This window comes from Brassica napus, chromosome A7, assembly GCF_020379485.1.
Source record: "Brassica napus cultivar Da-Ae chromosome A7, Da-Ae, whole genome shotgun sequence".
Taxonomy (NCBI): domain Eukaryota; kingdom Viridiplantae; phylum Streptophyta; class Magnoliopsida; order Brassicales; family Brassicaceae; genus Brassica; species Brassica napus.
The window spans coordinates 3,479,916-3,495,891 of record NC_063440.1 but is presented as its reverse complement, the minus strand read 5'-3'; the positions used below and the strand labels follow the sequence as shown (position 1 = coordinate 3,495,891).

The 15,976-nt window shown below is 30.7% G+C and overlaps 1 long non-coding RNA gene across 1 annotated transcript; it reads right to left on the bottom strand.

Moving 5' to 3' along the window:
- Positions 1-7,077: 7,077 nt before the first annotated feature.
- Positions 7,078-8,842, bottom strand: LOC125576731. Its single transcript, XR_007315162.1, has 3 exons — positions 8,136-8,842; positions 7,866-7,923; positions 7,078-7,587 (listed from the first exon to the last, which is right to left on the bottom strand). It is a non-coding gene; the product is annotated as an uncharacterized LOC125576731 (long non-coding RNA).
- Between the last annotated feature and the right edge of the window lie 7,134 nt (positions 8,843-15,976).

Sequence of the window (15,976 nt, the reverse complement as noted above, 5' to 3'; positions counted from 1 at the left end):
AGTGCAGTGAACAGAATGGATACAAGAAAAGTGGATGTTTACAGCTTCAATGTCACCCTCATGGAGCTCATAACCGGCCATTAAGTTATAGACTACATGTGATCCAAAAATGACATCCACGTTATATATTGGACGAAGAAAATGCCTAGTGTAGAAGACTCTTTATTAAAAGCTATTGCAAAACTATTGAAGTCAACCATACAACAGAGCATCTATGAAGTGTATGAACTACCAAATCAATGATGTGCCAGTAAGCCTAAACAGAGACCAGATATGGCTCATGTTGTTAGTGTTCTTTCCTTGCTGATTGGACAGTGGAAACCAACTACCAAGCATTGAAATCCAAGATTTGAACGACGCCACATTTCGTCCAGAAATACTAGCATATCGTGTGCATGCTATGAGGGGAAATATTGGTATTTTTTGATGTGATATACTTTGAAGAAACTGTTTATTTTAAATTTGCTAAACTTATCATATTTTAATTTGTATCTAATTTTTGTATTAACATTGTATTTAACTTGATTTTGAATTAGGAAGAAATCATTTTTACCGGTTTCAATTGATGTTTTAATTATTAATGTGCTCAATTTGTTAGTATAAATGGAGTTTTGATTTTTTTCCCCACTACATCATGGAGTTCATCTTATTATGAAATAGGTTTGCATTAAGTGAAACCAAAACAATATGAGGAAGGTAGTTTGGGATTATTTGATTATTTTATATTTTGTAAATCTAGTAGTATTACTGTGTATACAGCTTATATCATCTTATTTGAAAAAATCAAAATTTCATCGTAATAAAATACATGTAAATAAATTTATCTAATTCAAATAGAAAGTACGGTTTAGCTGATGCGATCTGTGTTAGGACACGAGAATCCAGATTGAAAATTACGAAACAAAGTGTGATGATAACGATAATATAAAGCGGTAAAAAACATTTGAAATCGATATGAAAAAAGACGAATGCGTGGTGTCGTGATTTGATAACTTTCCTTAACTCAATAAATCACCCGTAACTGTACGATTTTGAGTACCAGGATAAAACCACGTGAGACTGTTTTGCTTCATCCAAAACAGAATTTGCGAACCAACTACCACACAATACTCTCGAGACTTACTTTGAAAGACTATAGATATTGCTGGAATTTTTGTATGTAGAAGCTTATGTATGAATTTGTGTGTTCTCAAGTGTACGAGAGTATGTCTTTAAAGGAGAGGCAAGATGTCTATTTATAGGAGAAATTCACAAAGTTTAGTCATAAAGCAACTTGACATGTGTCATTAAATTTGCCTAAACTTTTGACATTTGTTACTAAGTCATCAAGGTTAGACACCAAGTTAGCTTTAGCATTTTCCATTTGTCACTAAGTTGCATAGCTTGGTCATTAAGTTAGATTAGTCACCAAGTTTACTTAGCTTAAGCCATTTATCACAAATATACTTAGCTTAGTCATTAACTTAGTAAAAGGCTTTTCCATCATTTTACTCAACCCATGGGCTTGCAAATGTGATGGACTTTCTCCATATAAAGTACAACATTACTTCACATTAGATTAGATTGTTTTTACTTAACTCAATAGGCTTGTAAAATTCTATTCATATATACTTAATTTTTACTCAGGCCAATAGGCTTGTAAAAATAGTTCCAACAATTTGTCTGTGCTTGTTTGTCCCTACAGGTGGTCAAGGGTTGGTGTTTCGTCGTTGATTTATGGTGGGTACGTGTCGATGTTCGGTAGTAGTAGATCTCGGTAAAGCTTACTTCTCGTCGGCTTATTTTTCAACATCTAATTTGTTATATGTAAAACTCTTGGCATACAATATAGATTATTTTGTTTGTTATTATTGTATCTATATTATTAAACCTGAAGTACATATTGATACTGTTTGGAAACATGGATAACAATATAAATAAAAACTATTTGGAAACATGAATAACATTTAATTACATTAATTACCTTTCTATATTTTACTTAGTTTAATAATTTTATTAATTATATTACCTTAACAATACATCACATCATTAACTATATTATCATAATAATAATAATGCAAAATTTTATTTATTAGTTAATCAACATTAATTTTGTGCCAATTATAAAATCAAAATGTAAAATAACTGGGTTTTGCATATGGTTGAACGTTTGGTTTAGTTTGTTTTATTAAAACTTTTTTAATTTTAGTTTCAATCGATGGAAATTACGTAGCCAAAAACATAATTCAAAGACATGTTTTTGTGAATAAAATAATAACTTAATCAAAATAATAAAAATGTATTACATTAATTGTCACTAAACTTTCACTCCATATAATTATTTTACAAAATATATTTCACTTAATTTAGCCAAACAAATAAAGAGAGTTCTTTTATTAGTTTATAAAATCAGTTAGGCATGAACATTGGCTATTCATTTAGGTACGTGTTATTCTTTTTGGGTATCATTTTTTTGTTTTAAAATTAGGCTCCGCTTGAATAATATAAATTTATGTATAGATTTTGAGTTGGGTCTTTCTGGGTCTGGATGAGTTTTCTGATGTATAAGAACCTAAAAATATCTAAGTAACAAATGTATCTGAAACGGGTTCAGATGTTTGTACCAAAAATAACCATATTATCTGATTCGGTCCATATCTTTTGAATACAATTAATTATATTATGAAACATCTAAAATGTATGAACCAATATTTACACATTTAACCATTGCATCTACAATAAATTTAATACTTTTTTATTTACAGATTATGCCACTGCATTAGGAATCAATTTACGTAAATAAGTTACAACTCTAAAACTTATCTAATCAAATCCATATTCATATATGGACCATTATTAATTTTTTTTTGTCATCAAATTGACCATTATTAATATTGTACGAATATTAACTAAATCGCCTGTATTAAAAGGAGATAACATTTTATTATATTGCATCAAATTGCATCAAGTTATAATTTTTTTAATATAATATTATATACAAATAAAAAGAAAATTATTATCAAACATCTATATTATAAGATAATATATTCTACTCTATATGTAAATTACAAAACATAAACAAATTACATGGAATTTGTTTATAAAACAAGCGGTTTATGAGTTTATGTTGAACACAAATTAAATCAAACACCTGCGCGGGACGCATATCAAGTTCTAGTTATGTTTATAGTGTTTTTGTTCCTCTTGACCATATCCTAACACAATCAAAATTTCTACATTTTATAATTAAACCAGAATATATTATTTTTAACACATTATTATCATTAAAAACATAAATAGCTAAAACAAGTTTGCACATGACACATGTAACATTTAAGTTATCCCCTATATATTAATCCTGGAGCATTACAACATGTTTTCTTAGCCACATGTCATCACGAATATGATTATTAGATATGTTTGACAAATAAATTGGTTCAGATAAACATATCTGTGTTTTTTTATTAAAACTAACTATCAAATTAATTAGTAGTGTACAAAATAATATTTTTCTTTCATTAAATAAAAGCTACGGAGTTACATAATATGATTAATGTATATATGATAATTAATGATTATGAATGATACATATTTGATTACAATTTTTGTATCCTCTCTCTTTTTTGTTTAATTTTACATTATTAAAAGAAATTAAAAAACAAAATTAAAATATATAATAAGAAATTAGATTTTTTTCTTATATGTAATATTTTGAATTAAAAAAATGACTAGAAATTATTAAAAATGGTAAAACACCCACATTGAAAATTTTGTGATTAATGGTTGAATTTGTTTTGTTCAAATAAGATACAAATAATCATATAAGAGAGGGGTGGACGTTCAGATACCCGTTCGGGTTTGTATTGGGTATTTAGGAATTTTGGGTATTTCAGTATAAAGGTATAGACCCTCTACACTTCGGACAGGGTTCGGGTATTTTATATTCGGGTTCAGATATTTTGGGTCGGGTTCAGATATTTAAAGTTTGAAAAAATTAATTATTCATTGTGTAAGTTTTTTTTGTATTTAAATTATATTTTTAACTTATCTGGTTTTCTTATTTTTAAAAGATTAAACTATTAATATGTTTAGAGATAAAACTTTAAAAATATAAAGACACTAATTTAGTTGTTGTTTTGAAAATTTAGATGAACTTTTGTTAATGAAAGAAACAAGAGCTTGATATGTATTTTAAGTGAGTAGCAAATAATTTTGTCTTTAATTATATGTATATTATCTAATTTGTAGCAATGTGCATCATTAATATAAATATTTTGAATAAAATAAGAGAAGTAAACTAGAATTATGGGTTAAGTATACTTATGTTTGGTTATCTTTAGATATCCATTCGGTTTAATTGGATATTATCCGTTGTGGTTTGGATTTTACCTGTTCGGGTTCGGATATTATCGATTTGGGTTCAGATATTCAATCTCTCCAAGTTCAATAACTGTTCGGGTATTTTGCTACTTCGGTTCGGATTTTTAGATTGGATTCAGATATAGGTTTGGGTATCCAATAAAATGTCAAGTCCTAATAAATCATATGAATATGAAGTCTCATTAATAGATATTCATATATATATATATATATATATTAATATCATTTGAAATAAATTATATACTATATAAAAATATATAAATATGTTAATTTCAAAATTTTCAGTGAAATATTATCGAGATCTTAATATTTTAATTTTGAAATTTGTATTGAAATATCTCATATTAAAAAAATTGTGATTAACAGTTTAAATATTTGTTACAGCAAATATACAAATGTTTAAAAAATCATATGAATAGGAAATGTCAAAATAAATACTTATATTAAAATATAGTATATATCTATGTCAATATCACTAATTTTAATGTATACCATATAAAGTAACATAAAATGATTGTTTTGATATATTTACCAAAAACGTGATTGCAAATTAACAAAATGTTTTAGTTTTGATTTATGTGCTTACTTTAATGTATATACTTGTATGTATACAAATTATTTTTTAAATATGTGGTTTCTAATATCTTATTTGATCCTGACAATCCTAGAAACACAATTCTTCAAATTTGATTTTTAATGTTGGAAGCACTATATATATTATTTCATTCAGATTAACTAATTTAGTCTTAATTTTTATTCTTAAAAAGCTTTTAATAAAATATTATGACAAGATTCATATAACCTCTTTTTGAGTTTGTTCGAATAATGAGAGATTTGATTATTCGTCTAATATTTATTTCACCCTAATACCTTATCTAGCTATTATAATTGTAAAAATAAGATATTTGAACTATTTATTATAAGTCTTTTTTGGTTTATCATTTAATAAATCAAACATTTATTAGTTTATACAGAGTTTCCATATACTAGAATGGTAAAGTATATATATATATATATATATTTTATCTGTGTACTCTTAAGTAACTAAACCTCGAAAGTGTAAGCTAATAAAATAAGTAATTTGTTTTGTTGTTATAGAATTAGATGATTTATAGACCGAACTGGTGAATATATACTAGATAGACATTTATATTTCGAGTCTGCACTTATATTATATAACAACTTGATATATTAGATTTGAACACTAATCTATTAACAGAGTTTGCCAGTGATTTTCTTCAAAACTTTTATTCTTAGATATGTATCCAGAGTAGAACTAAATTTTACAAATGTTTATCTTTTTAAATTGACACTTATGTAATTTACCGAATTCATAGAAAAAGTTAAAAAAAAAAGAAACTAAACTCATATCAATGAAACATAGACGAGAATGAAAGTACAATTTTGTAGAGGTAGAAAATGAAATCACTTATTGAGAGTCAATAGTAAACAAATCGAGAGAAGAAAACCTAATCTATTTTTGTCATTATACAATCGATGTTGCCTATTTGGTTTTAATGATTTGTGTCAGCCGCAAAACTTAATTTCTTTTTGTTCATATGAAATCTTAAAAATAACTAAAATGAGTTGTAATACGTTAACTCTTTTACAACGATGATACATTTAAGAGACCAACATTTGTATTCGTCATTTTAAAATCGATAAATATTGTTGGGTTGTAAAATGTTAATACCATTTAATGAACAAGTATTATTATAAAAATTTACTCCGCACATGTATGTGCGCAGATTATCTTCTAGTATAAGGTGAATTATGTGCTGGTCGTCATTGGTTGTGTTATTCGCCATTCTTAGGAGTTATGCTCAAATATAAATAAAAAGAAACTAAGAAAAAAGGAAATTTCTCTTAAAAATTCAACAAATAGTAACGTTTTTATAGAAACGAAAGTTAACGTGCACAATCTCGTTCATTGACGCATCGTCACAGTGCGTGGGGCTCGAGTGATAGTTTACAATTCTGCTAGTTTTTCTTGCTTTCTATAGTGATTGTATAAAAAAAGTGACATCCGTCACTTTAAGATAATAACAAAAATAATACGATAAATAATAATATCTGAAATCTTTAATTATAAATATTTGAAAGTCAACCTACACGTTGAAAATTTAGTAAATAAAATAAACTTCTGAAATATTAATAACAACACAAAGTCAAAAAATCCGAAATGTATAACTAAACGGAAACATCTGAATTCCAAAGGTCCGAAAGCCCAACAATTTAAAGGGGGAAAAGAAGGAGGGGTGAGCAATATAGGAGTTGCCCAGCAAGGTATGAGATGCTAAACCGCAAACCACTGAATCAGTTTATACCACTACAACTATGTAGGCCTAGTTCTAGCATGAGACAATCACGGTGTCTATTACACAACAAAGAACAATCAAAATGTCTAGTGCACTAGACATGCTACAACCAATGCGATGATAGTACATAGATGCTCTCTGCACCCCGCATTCTCCTCATAAGGATATACGTATATAACTCTACATGCGTCGCTAGTACAATAGTCCACACTACACTCCGTAAATCTCCACAAACATGGTAGCCAGTACAAACGTCTCTGCACCCCGCTAATCTCCTCAAACATGACTGCTAGTACAAACATCTCTGCACCCTGCAAATCTCCTCACATGGACTCGTTTATATAATATACTAGGGGAAGCCCGCCCTACGGGCGGGGAAGCCAATGTAAAAATAATTAAAGATCTATAAAAGTGTTATCATTCATTATGATTTAAAACTTTGTTTGAAGTTAGATGATTTAAATTGCCAGTACTAAGCATGTCTCACATAAAATCAAAAGAATTGAATTTCTTGATCAAAATAATTCTTTTAAAAAACCTAAGACTACCAAAATACAGATTTTTGAAGCTACTAAACTTGTGGCTCACCGGCAGTGAGTGTCAGATATCTCCGGCAGAACGAACATTGATGGCAGCGCTGACAACATAGACCAAATGCTCTCTCAGCTCTACTCACTTCAGCAGCCTCCATACACTGAGCAACCGCAAGGATCGCAGCGGAAGCAACGTCCATGGCAATTTTTAGCCATCTGCTCATCCCTTTTAGAGATAGAAGACGTGGTGGTGGTGGCTGCAATAGCAGCAACAGATGCAGCTACACTGGCTACAGTAATAGCACCGTGAACCTGATATAGTTTTCGATTGCATATAACAGGGCTGGAACAGCAAGAAGCACATTGTTCCAGGCTGCCTGCAAAATAGACTCATTGCATTAAAAAAACTCAACCAATTGAACTTAGAAGTTTCAAATTATACCTACTGGTTAGTAACATCAACATTCCAAAATCTAACAAAACCCAATAAACTGTAAAAAGATGACACATAGATGAGAAAATGTTATGACATACGCCAAGAGATCAGATAACAAAAGGTGAAGAATCTAAATTTAAATTTGAGATTATGCCCTAGGAAAACTCTAGTACAAACTCTTTAATTAATCTGACTCTTTTTAATGCAAAGAAGAAGTACCTGGACAAATATTGGAACAGATAGAAGTGGCTTGTCTCCAACTTTTTTGGTGCTTGGCCTACACTTTGAACACAAACAATTAGGTATCAATAGATCCATTCTCAGAAAAGCGAGCGACTTAAAAATAGATAACAATTTTGAAATCAAATTTCTTTTGTGCACATAACTGAGTGAGAGTAATCACCATCAGATCTCTAATAAATGAAAACAGAAGAGTAAAGTCCCAAAACATACTTTCTAGTGAGGATGATTCTCAGAGATGAGGCTTACCTATTTTATAGGTGTAGTATGATTCACAAACCAAACATCTGAAAACATGAACTTGAGCAAAATTGACGCATAATCTTTACAAAAGAGGGGGTTTCGAGGTGTTACATCTACATGGCCAGAATCACCTCTCTGGAGATTTGGATCACTTTCTTATTCCTCTTTTGTAATTTGTGGCTTTATTCAGTTTTCCGTAGAACAGGGATGTACCTATGAACAGAAGATCCAAACAAAGAGTGATTATTGCAAAATTTATATCAGATTCACAGTAATAGAACAAACAGAGAGACCTGAAAAAGAAAAACATGACCTGGGTTGTCACATATTATGATCATTCGTTAATCCCTATCTACTCGTTGCCATACATGTAACCTGAGGATCCATGACGTGTTGTAGCAGGCTGCATAGGTTAAAGCTGGAGATGTATTAGGCATGTGAGTTGCAAACCGGTTTACATTCACCGTCACCGGCATCATGGTCGCCTGTTCATATGGCAAACAAAAAAATAATCAGAAAAGCTTGATAACAAATTAAAAACAAAGCGTGCTCAACAACGGATGAACAACGCCCAGACTTGAGATCGGAAAAGAAAACCTTCGTCATAGCCATCGAGTAAGATGATGAGTAAGATCTGAGAATGAGCAAAGCGTGAGATTAAGAGAGCGTGGAGAGTGCACCTGTGAAATCTCAGCATATTTATACTCGATCTAGCAGACGAACGGCACAAGAGGTTGATTCGTAGTGGGATATGAATTAAAGACAATTTAAGGTGATTGAAAGCAAAACCGTTACAGGTTTCAGACAGCCGCTGCGGCAATAGGCGACGAACGAATAACAGAAAGGGAGCTTCTGTTTAGGGTTCCCCGTAGAAGACATATGCGGACGGGCCTCGCTACGAAAATAATTTGATAAGCCCATGACGAAGCCCACGTGAAGCCCGTTCGGACAGAGCAACGCTTTAGTGAAACGGTGCGGATCCGACGTGTCAACGCTGTAGACTTCCTATTTCTGACGTGGAATCCGAGCTGTCACCCCCAGGAGAGATTGAAAGTGTATTTTATATATAAAGATATAACAGTTCTTAATATCAAGTATTTCAATCAACTGTTAAACCCTCTATTATCATATTTCCAGTTTCACAATCAATAACAATAATAAACAAGCAAGACTCTTAAACAGACTCGATTCACAGAGACGTATCATGTTTCGAAACTTGACATTCCATAACGGTAGTACTAAACTAGTTCGGGATTTAAACAGAGAAGCCCTCACCTTAGCTGGAAGAAGGAGTGGTATCTATGAACTCCAGCTGCTCAATTAGACTCTAAATCTGAAACCATGGGGAAAATTCGAGTCAGAACGCCCTTCGAACGGTTTAAAATGGACCTGGTCAATGTTTACATAAAAGTTAACCCGCTGGTCAAAAGTTAACCCAATCAATACACCAACCACCATGAACAACCAATTTGAAGCTCTTAATGCACCTCAAGTCGATTTACACTCCTTATTTCTCAATTCTTATGAACTAAAAACAACATCTGTTTCACTTTCTCTCCATATTCATCCAAAAAACCCAAGATTTTGATTCTAAAATTTTTATGGTTCATAGAGCCATTGAAGCTTACGATTCTTGGTGGGTCACTTTTGTTCAAGATTCTGGGTGCTTAGAAAAGACTTTTGTGTGCTAAACAAGTTATCTCACTGGTTGAAACTATGAAATTAGTTTTTTTTTTCTTTCAAATCTGTTCGTCCAGACGACTTCCGGGTAAGTCGTCTACAGGTCAATGCATGTAGACGACTTACATGGAAGTCTTCTGGTCAACGCAGAGGTTAGTTATGCAATTGACTTTTAAATGTGCTTTTTTAGACGACTGACATGGAAGCCGTCCATCTTTGTTTGTTAAAAAACAATTCGAGACGAAATCCATGTAAGTCGTATAAGGTAAACATGTTAGTTTTGTATTTGACCGGATTGTGTCAGAAAATTGCATGTAAGTCGTCCAGTAGAAAATTAAAAGATCAATATTTTATTATACCTAGACGACTTCCATATAAGTCATCTCAGGTTAGTTTTGCAATTGAAAAATAAAACAAAAAATTTATTTTTGTCTAGACGACTTAAACGGGAGTCGTCCATCAGACAACTTACATGAAAGTCGCCCATGATTTTATTCCGAGATTCTTATCAAACCTTACTTATCTTGGACGACTTCCATGTAAGTCGTCGGACGGACGACTTCCGTGTAAGTCGTCTAGAAAAAAATAATATTTTTTTTTGTTTTATTTTTCAGTTGCAAAACTAACCTGAGAAGACTTACATGGAAATCGTCTAGGTGTAACAAAATACTGATTTTTTCATTTTCTACTAGACGACTTATGTGTAAGTTGTCTAGGAAAAGTCAAATTTCTGACACAATCTGGTCAAATGCAAAACTAACCCGTTTTCCCTAGACGACTTACATGGAAGTCTTCTCGAATTTTTTTTTAACAAACAAAGATGGACAAATTCCATGTAAGTCGTCTAGGTTAAAAATAAATTGCAAAACTAACCTAAATGGACGACTTCCTAGAAGTCTACCAGACGATCTCTGTTGAAGTCGTATGCGTCAATGTATAATAAACTTTCATTTTCTCTAAAACTATAAAGATTTTTTAATTTTTTTTTGTTAGTTCATATATATTAGTCAATATTGGAGCTTCTGAATAAAATTTATAACTTAATTGGTGATATTTATGAGGTTACCAACATTCGTTCTTAGTAAAGTTTCTAGCTAGTTGAGAAGACTTTCGAGGAAGTCTTCTACGTTAGTTTTTGAAATGTTAAGTAGCCTTAAAGTATGTTTATTTAATTTTTAAAAGTGTTAAATAACTTCAAGAATATCAAGCAACATGGTTTAATGTGTCTTCTTAGATCATAATATATACTTTTTACTTATGTATCTAATGAAAGTGTTTTATCTTTGAACTTATGTAATGTTTTATCTTTTTTGAATTTGACTAAGTTTTCTTGAGAATTCTTCTCCCTTAATTGTAATAAATTTGATTAATTTTTTGTTTTATTGTGTTTTGCTATTGAAGTTGTATCAATAACTTCAACTATGTTAAGTAATTTTGGCAAGATAATATTGTGGAAAATGAACATATTTACCAAATTTTTTCATTAATATCTCTTCAAATTTACAAAAAAAGTCACAACTAAAGAAGTACACATGCAAATCACAAAACGAACCACAAACAAAACTATTATAGATCATTCTTCTACAAAGATAACCTTAGACTCCATTTAATATGGAAGAAGACTCCGTCAAAAAATTTCGAGGAAGTCTTCTGGAAGACTTTGAAGAAGTCTTCTAGAAGTCTTCTAGCGCATTATATTTTAGAAGACTTCCGAGAAAACTTCCCATAAGTCTTCCAAAGTCTGATCCAGATCTGAAAAACATGTATATCAAACCCAGATCTGTAAAACATGCATATCATATCAAAAAACGTTCAAATGACTTTAAAACAGAGAAAATGAGTGGAAAATTAGATATATATACTTTTATAGAACACACAAAGTACATATCAAAGTGGAAGATGAGAACCATCTGATTAAAAAACCTGCAACAAAAAGATAGATTAGTGAGAAAGACATGAGACAAAAGTGAAAAATTCATATAAAGTTTAATGTTTTCAAGTCAAAGAGATTAGAGTGGGTTTGGAGAGTTTTAGTTTGGAAAAAAGTTATGAACTTTATGTAACATGAGGTTATCAAATGAAGAAATATCAGACATAAAAACTTACCAAGACGCATGCTAGAAGAATCTGTAACACATGCTATTTTCGAGTGTCCGCCAGCTCTACAAGTCTGGTCCTTATCATCAACTCCGTCTAGCCCAGGTCTATTTCCAGTACCAAGTATTTACGCAAATATGGATTACCTATTTTGGAGAAAAAACAGCATTATCGAGCCGGAGCAGGACAGGGATCCTTATCCCTGGATAATTTGGTACATTTAGAAGGCTAGGAACGATAAACTTTTCAGGGGAATAGACAGAGATCCTTTGGAGCTGGTTCGACATGCAGAGAGTGAATGTCAAGCCTGGTTTAATGCGAATGAAGTGGCACGAACCGTGGTACAAGAAGGCCTTCCTGAGGAGCCCCAAGTCATAAGCTTGGGTAATATTTGCTTGATAGATGGATCTTGGACAGCCTCTACTCAGTATAGTGGATGTGGATGGGTCTGGTTCGACAGTGGAGGAAACATTCAATTGTTGGGGACAAGAAATTTCGATCGACGGGAATCAGCTCTGCATTCGGAAGTTGAAGCACTGCGGTGGGCAATGGAGAACATGCTTCAACACTCAACTTGCCAGAATTTTGGGACAGATTGCAAGGAGCTGATAGCAATGATAAAGGATCCTCATGCCTGGCCTAGCTTTGCGACAGAATTGGAAAGGATAGAGACGCTGCTGATTTGCTTTCCGGACTTCGACATCATTCATGTTCCACGAGCGCGCAATCAGTTTTCAGATTTTTTAGCTAAGACTGCTAGATCCTTCCATAGGAAGTTACATTTTCTTGGTTGTTCTGTTCCGGTCTGGTTACCCAGTCCACCTCAAGTTTGAGTAATAGAATGGCCGTTTGACGTCAAAAAAAAAAAAAAAAACTTACCAAGACGCTCAGATCTGTTATGAAAGGGAGACATGGGAGAAGACTCCGTTAAAAGACTTCCTGGAAGTCGTCTGAAAGTCTTCTAGCCCAGAAGTCTTCCAGATCTGAAAAACCTTCATATCCAAATCCAAATATGAAAAACCTGCATATCCAAAAACTTTCAAATGGCTTAAAAACAAAGAAAATGAGTTGAAAATTAGATAGATCTACCTTTATAAACACACAAAAACACATATATAAAATTAATAGATCTACTTTTAAATGAGTGGATGTTGAGAACCATGTGATGAAAAACCTTCAAAAACAGGATAAATTAGTGAGAAAGACATGAGACAAAAACAATAAATTGATATAAAGTTTGATGTTTATAAGTTCAAAGAGATTAGAGAGAGGTTGAAGAGTTTTATAATGAGGAACATTACATTTTTGTTGCAGCCATTTGAGAGGAAGAGAGAGAATGTGTAAAATTTTCTTTATATAGGGAGACAAAAAATCTAATTAGTTTAAATATTTTTGATTCAAAAGACTTCCTGGACGACTTACTTGTAAGTCGCCTAGATGACCTCAATATTTTTAGCGGAAAACTAAAATATTTTTAGCGGGAAACTAAAATATTTTTAGCGGAAAATTAAAATATTTTTAGCGAAAAACTAAAATTGAAGACTTCCTAGACGACTTAAATGTTAGTCGTCTAGACCCTAAACATAACCTCTAAACTAAATTAACTAACTAAACACTTCATAAAATCAAACTAAACTTAAAAAGTGTTTACTATACATATAAACAAACACTTATAGGTAAAAATTTAATTTTTCAAAAAAACATTTAAACTTTCCAAAATCTAACCCTAAGAATACATATGTTGCCAAACCCTAAACCAAAGAATATCATGATTAACTACTTTCACTCATCTATGTTGAAAACTATTCAATTTTATTATACATTAATTTACATCACTTAAAACTGTTTATAATTACATGATTTTAATCTTTCACTTGTCAAAATATTTTTTAAACAATTTATTAATTATTTTTAATATCAACAACACTTGACGACTTATCTGGAAGTCTTCCAGAGGACTTAGACTTATCTGGAAGTCGTCCAAACGATTTATCTGGAAGTCGTCCAGACGACTTCTAGTATCTTAGAAAACTCAGACGTTTACATAAAAATGAATTTTATTTTTTTGTTTGGTCACAAGGGGTTGGATGTATTTTCACAAAGCTTTTAGGTTAGTTTTGCATTTGATTCAAGTTTAAGTATAGGTTTGCATTTCAAATCAAACTTTGAGTCATATTTGGAAAATTTCCCTAATATAAAATGGGTTTGGGCGATTTTGATGTGTTTGGCATGATGCAAGAGACATGAGTGTTCAGTAGAGAAAATACCTTAAGCACACATCTTTTTGCAAACTCGGTATGGTGAAATTTGGGAGGTTTGATATGTGAACACTTCTCACAATACCTCAAATCTCCTCTCTGAAAAGGAACTTATAATAGTTCATCTACCTATAAAACAAAATCAAATCAGCAAACTGAAAATATAGGTGTATATATAATCTTATCATTCAAAATAATATAAATATACTAAATCAAAAGCAACAAAAAAATTCAAACCATAAGAAAGTTCAATGGCTACGCTTTTTTATTGAGAGTGTCTTGTTTATATAGTAAATTTGGTGGAAGTTGGCTTTCATGATAATCTATAAAATATAATATTCTATAAATAAATTTTTTAAAAATATTATGTTTTTAAAGGAAAAAAGAGAATACCTCGAGACTAACTTTCACCAGAATTTTGATTGAATTTTTTACTATAAATATTTAAATATTGAATGCATGATATTAAGAAAAAAGATATATCGTGATTTGATTGCAACTGATTTTTGATTGATAAATCTCACTATGGCTATTTAAATATTAAATATAATAATAATGAAAAAAGATTAGAGAATATATTGTATCAACTTTTGAACGAACAAAATAATCATATCAACCATGCTATAAATATCTTTTTCTAAATTTCTAATATATAAATCATAAAAAATGTTACAAATATCATATTTTATATATTCTAAAATTCTAAAACTATAACTTATAAATAAAATATATAAAATATTGTATATATAATTATCGTATATAAAATTTAGAATAAAAATATTTATATGATAAATATATAAAATAGTAATAGTATTCTCTATAGTTTCACATAAAACTATACAGTTGATTAAATGTGAAATTTATAATATATATTTTATAATAGGATAAAGTTGTATAGAATGATATATTGACATAATATTATTTGTTAATTATTTTGTAATAGTATTGATTAGACTTGTATGTATATTAATACCCTTGTATATAGTCATATATTGACATAATATTATTTAACTATAATATTTGACTAATTTATTGGATTGTCTACGAAATGAATTATATAGTAATGTTTTTATTTAATTTGAATCAATTTTTTTTATCTAATCATCAAGTTTGGCAAGTCTAATCCTAGTAACATATGACTAGACATTTTATGTCATCTTAGCTTAGTCACTATTAAAAATTAAGCAGCAAATAAAATTATAGCGTTTTTTCTGAAGTGTTTTGTCAATTAAGGGTATGGCAGGGTTTGTTAAAATAGAAATTTTTGTTTTTTTTGACATCAATAGAAAATATTATTTGTAGTAATTTTTGACTAATTTCAGTGTAATTTAAAAAGAATAGTTCAGTTTGATAAATTATAGTTATTTTGGTTCATATTTATAAGGGGCTGAAACCGGTTAATACCAAACCAAACCAAATGCCAGTTAAAAGCAACGTTAGTTATAAATTTTGTTAAATTAATAGATTATGAGCCGAATGCAAACCGAATTGGCCAAACTTCGGTTTGGGGCTCTGCTAGTTGGTTTGTCGGGGCATAATTCAAACCCATTAGTTATGACTTTTGAAAAAATTACTGGTTAATAGGCAGTATATTTTCAGTTTGGAACCCAATCAAAGTGAAGGCATGTTTTCGATATGACCGGAATAAATTAATGTTTTATCTAAGACCTAAAGAATCTAAATTATTAAGCTAGCTTTTGTTGAATGTTTAACCTAAAATTGTGTGCGTTTGATATCACTATACCTATACCGAGGTAAAATCACCTATTTTAACCTGAGCTTTGCCGTCATGCCTATTTCCTCTCGGTGGTG